Genomic DNA, 5,623 nt, shown 5'->3' on the forward strand with positions numbered 1-5,623 from the left:
ATGACAAACGCATCAGCAGGTAGTCCCTTGATCGGGTGTGGCGTAGATGAATGCTGGCACATCCCATCGGCACGCTCACATCCTTCCCCCCAATCTTCCTCTTCGACAAACTAACGGTGAAAAATGCCTCCACAAATCAAAGTGGGGATCGATCCTAGGAAACCCTCACATAGGGCAACAAACGCCGCCATATGTTGGACACCATTGGGGGTAAGATGCTGCAGCTCTACTTGGTAATAATCCAACAACCCCCCCGAAGAAACCTATGCGCGGGTACGGCAAAACCCCGCTCATGAAAGGTGGCAAAAGACACGATGTACCCTTCGGGCGGCGCAGGCTCGCTCTCATCACCAGGCAACAGCCACTCCCCGACATCGGACAGTGGGCGGAGGAGGCCGCGGCGGACGAGGCCCACCAAACACCAGGAAGTAATGCCGGATCAGCCCCATAGCTCCATTGAAACGTCAGGGGGAAGGTGGGTGCGAGCTCAAACGAGGACAGCGGCACGGACACGAGCTCGACGGCGGCAGTGAACGTAGATGCAAACCTAACGGCGGCGGTGATTTTGGCGTGGAAAGCTAGGGCGACTGGCGGCAAAAGCTACAGATGCGAAGGCGAGGAAGCGAAATACGGAGCCTTGGGGGTGAACCATGGGGTTTTATAGTGGCGATGGATGCGAGAAGGGCAACCATCTGCCTCGATCTCCGGGCTGGCCACGTGCACCCTCATGTCGCGTCACGGGACACGCACCCACTATCCCTATCCTCTCCCACCAAAATCGCGCCAGACGGTTCGCTTTCCCAAAGCAACCGAACTCTTTTCCCACAGAGGGGACATGGACATGAAAAGTCTCTTCACTAAACCCGTCTAGGCCCATAAACGACCGGAGGTCGACCCACCTAGGGTCCTAAAGGTAGAGGGCCATCCCAACAAGGGATAGGCCCACAGACCACCAGGGCCTCGATCCGCAGTAGGGTCCTAGCCGGGCCGACACTAAATGAAATTCCCGCGAACGAAATACCGCGATTCCCTTAAAAATACCCAGTCGACGAAAAACCAAGTCTTTTAGCCTTACCCATGAAGGGTCCGATACTACCCCCAGGCGACTCTATTCGAATCACCCAGGGGCTCGGGGGCTACACCCATCGGGTGCGCTCGCGCGCACCCTCTGGCAAAGTAACTCCGACGAAATAAAAAACACCCTAGGCGATTCTATCCGAATCACCCGGAGGCTCGGGGGCTACTGTCGGGGACCTAATACCGGGGTACCCCAGAAGGTGGAACCAATAACCATCGAGCATTAAAAACTTCTAGATGGATAAGGGCGCCGCTACGTTCCTTGTCCGAATGACAGGAGTTTGGTTCCACCTCGCCCGACGCCTTTGGGACAGCTCCGCCTCGCCCGAGGGCCAAGGGCTAGTCTCCATCTCGCTCGACGCCTTTGGGCCGGCCTCGCCTCACCCGAGGGCTAAGGGCTAGTCTCCATCTCGCCCGACGCCTTTGGGCCGGCCTCGCCTCACCCGAGGGCTAAGGGCTAGTCTCCGCCTCGCCCGACGCCTTTGGGACAGCCCCGCCTCGCCCGAGGGCAGAAGGCTAGTCTCCGCCTCACCCGACACCCGAGGGGCGGGCTCGGTCTCGCCCAAGGGATAAGGACTGGTCTCTACCTCGCCCGACGACCGAGGACGAACCTCGCCCCGCGCGATGTCTAAAGACCGGTTTCGTCTTACCTGACAACTTCTCCTCATTCCCTCATGATGATGGGTACAGGGCAAGACGAGACGTTAGGGTCAACCACGGCTTCAAAGACCATACCCTATGCCCTGACAGAAAAGGTACTACCAGGGAATGATGGGATGGGTGCTTTAGACCCTTCCGGGCGCCGTAGAGCCTGAAAAGTACTACAAGTACGTGCTCCTCGCCCTGTAGAGTTCTAGGCGCCGCTTTCAGCTCTGGGACACGGAACCCGATGAAGATATACGACAACCACTACGCTCCAGAAAAGGATTTGCGATCTCCGCGAATGATGGATATACCGTCACCACGTTGTGAACCCAAGGGAGCAGCGCCCGCTTCCCGACCCCTCGGGTCCACCAAATCGGAAGACCTTGCCCACGGCGCTACTCCGGACCCCAACCCCGCATCCCTCCGATAGAGACTCATAGGAACCAGAAGGCGTGCGGAGCAAAGCTGGGCGAGGCTCATAAATCAAAACCACTGTACCACAGCCCATACCCTACGCAGGACAGCATTCTGTAACCATCCTGACATACTACAGAGGTATCAACAGTATTATAGACGCTTATCATCCTTTCGCACCCATCAGAATGGGTAACCAGGTTGGGTAGACGTGAGCCACAAGGCTAGGTAGAGTACGCATCCTAGCCCTCGCGCTTGTAAAGCCATCCCCTTCATCTATAAAAGAGGATGCGCTTCCTCCAACAGAGGGACCGACTTTTGACAGCACAACACACAATACACACAGTCAAGCTGCTACCAAGCTCTTGGTCCCCTTTCAACCCTTCCATCAGAGACTTGGGACCAGTCCCTCTCTCGATCGTTTGTACCCCCTACTACGAACTGTTTTCGGTGTTAATAACACGAGCAGCAACAAACTAGACGTAGGAATATTCAGCCCGAACCAGTATAAATCTTGTGTCCTTTAGCGCACCATCCGAGTCTAACGCGCATTACTATAAATCTACTTGCCGGTGCTTGTACGAAACACCGACAATATATATATATATATATATATATATATATATATATATATATATATATATATATATATATATATATATATATATATATATATATATATATACTGTTCTGCAGTTGGTCATAAAATAATTTATTCTGTGGTCACTTTGAGTTACGATAATTACCATGCTAATTTACGAGATTACAGTAACTCCTTACTAAGTGATTTACTATAACATTATCGTAAATATCACCGTGAGTTGTAGTAACATGAGTTTCGTAAATGCATATTCATGTTATCATAAATTAGTAGAAATATTATCGTAAGTCAAGGTGCCTATAGAATAAGTTATATACTAATTTACGATAATGTCAATACATATTTACGATAGTTGGGTTACTATAATACATGAGGATAATTACCATAACGTTATAGTAAACCACTTAGTAAAAAGTTACTATAATCTCATAAATTAATATAGTAATTATCATAACTCAAAGTGGCTACAGAATAAGTCATTCTGTAGCCAGCTACATGATAGTAGTTATATATATATATATATATATATATATATATATATATATACACTGGTAGAGAACCGAGCTTTACTCCCGGTGGGGAACCCCCTCTAGTCCCGGTTCCCCACCCGGGAGCAAGCATCCGGGACTAAAGGGGGGGTCCTTTAGTCCCGGGTCAGGAACCGGGACTAAAGGAGGACCTTTAGTCCCGGTGGGTAACACCAACCGGGACTAAAGGTGCCTCCTGACATGCCACAATGGCCGGCACCTTTAGTCCCGGTTGGTAATACGAACCGGGACTAAAGGTTTTTTTCTTTTTTCTTTTCTTTTCATTTTTTTGTTTTCTTTTCAAAATAGGTTTTCGAAGTCGTATTGTACGCTGCTAATTATACATTTATATGCGCATATAGTATGTTTCGGTTCAAGCACAATGAACGTATTAAATCACACAATTCAAGCATAGAAATATATATATATATATATGCATGCATCATATATATATTTACATGCATGCATGCATATGTGTATTTTACATTATATTATTTCATGTGCATATATTACAAAAGATTGCATTATAGTTGTTGTGACATAACAAGTTTCTTCTCATCCTCTAGCTTGGCTTCAATGGCAGTGTTGGGTCGAAGTAGAACTCGCCCTTGGAATCGATGACCTGCTCATTAAAAAATCCGGCTATAGACTCTTGAATTGCTTTGATTTGGTCTTGCCGTATGACCTTTTCCTCCAACCATCGAGTCTACAGGTTTGAATTAAAGGAAAATAAATTAATATATGTACATATATATATATAAAGACATAGTAACACAATCAATAATAATAATTAAATGAATATATAGTGTATTTTTAACGTACTTTGAGTCTCTCTGTAGGAGTTCTTTGGGAGAGCACCTTGATAAACTTGCAAACATAGTAACCACAGTAGTTGTTCCCCTGTTCCTGCCTCAGACACCACTTTACGAGAAAAAGATTTGTCATCCAATCTGGTGATCCGGTGAAAGCTATATGTTTAATTAATAAAGATGATGCGATTCAGGGGACTTACTTTCAATGGGATTACATTCAGTGGCGCTTTGCATTTTTCCATGTGTTGCTTCTCAATAAAGGTTTTCCAAACACTGCCCAATAAAAAATTTGCCACGTCATCAGATATAGTTAATCATCATGTTTGTGTGTATATATAGTTGCTAGAGATCCCGAAATTACCTCTGGATAATATCTATCATATCTTGGTAGTCTTGTTGTGGTTTTCTCATCGAGTCATAGATTATCAAGTGACTTTTCACCAGATCGATGTCCATCAATATCCAGTGATTGCTGCATGTGTTTATAGGATATAACGCATAACACTCATTAATTAACTAGAATCAACATATGAGCCATTAAGGCTATGATCGACATGATTAACACTCACTTGAAGTTATAGGGAAAGAGTATATCCTTCTTGTGGCGTTGGTTCACTAAGAAGTTCATGAGGTTACTCTCTGACTCAGACTTCCAATTAGTCATTGGAGTAATTGGGTCTTTGAATACTATATGGGGATCAACAAAACCAATTTCATTGCAGCCTTCCTTTCTGAGCTCTGTCATTGTAAATCTGCATATATATAGTACTTGTTAGGATAATTTATATGCATATACACACATATGATGAGTTTAATAATAGATCGAAAGAATTATTACTTACAGGCAATAGCAGCTAATGATAACTTTGTCCAGAGAGGTAAGGTGGCATAGTTGATGAAATTCTGCAAAGTCAACATACATAACATCATCGCCACGGAACCAATGTTCGTCTCTAATTCTGACACCAACGCAGAAGTCTCCACTGGTAGACGCCTGCATGTACCACTTGTTTAGCAGGTACATTTGCGTCCCCAGATCAGATAAGGCTTGAGGGTTGTATAGACTCTGGCCTAGTACAAATTTTTTCTTCCAAATATCAACCTCCGCCGCACTCTCAATGTTTCCATCACCAAACATCTGGTAAAGGTCGAGACCAGTCTCATCAAGAAATTCACCAAGGTGATCCAAATCGACATCCGGAGGTATGTTTGCCTGATGCATTAATCCTAAATTCGAACCATATTCATTACCAACAACTAGCGGGGGGATTGATTGGTGCGCTTGTTGTCCGAGTTGGGCAACTCCTTTCCCTGCCCGCTTCTTTTTCTGTGCCGCCTCAATTGACTTGGTGAGAGTGCGGTCATAGTCTGATAACGTTGATTTGGACGGCTTACGAGATTCCCGCTGTTGATGCTGGTAAGAAGTCACCTTTTTTCTTAAAATATCCGGAGCTACGAAGAAGTACGGTTTCTCTGGGTTTCTCCTTGCTTCTTGATTCATTTTAAGTTTGTCATAGAATCTAGACATGTCTTTTTTATATGCATCA

This window comes from Miscanthus floridulus, chromosome 8, assembly GCF_019320115.1.
Source record: "Miscanthus floridulus cultivar M001 chromosome 8, ASM1932011v1, whole genome shotgun sequence".
Taxonomy (NCBI): Eukaryota; Viridiplantae; Streptophyta; class Magnoliopsida; order Poales; family Poaceae; genus Miscanthus; species Miscanthus floridulus.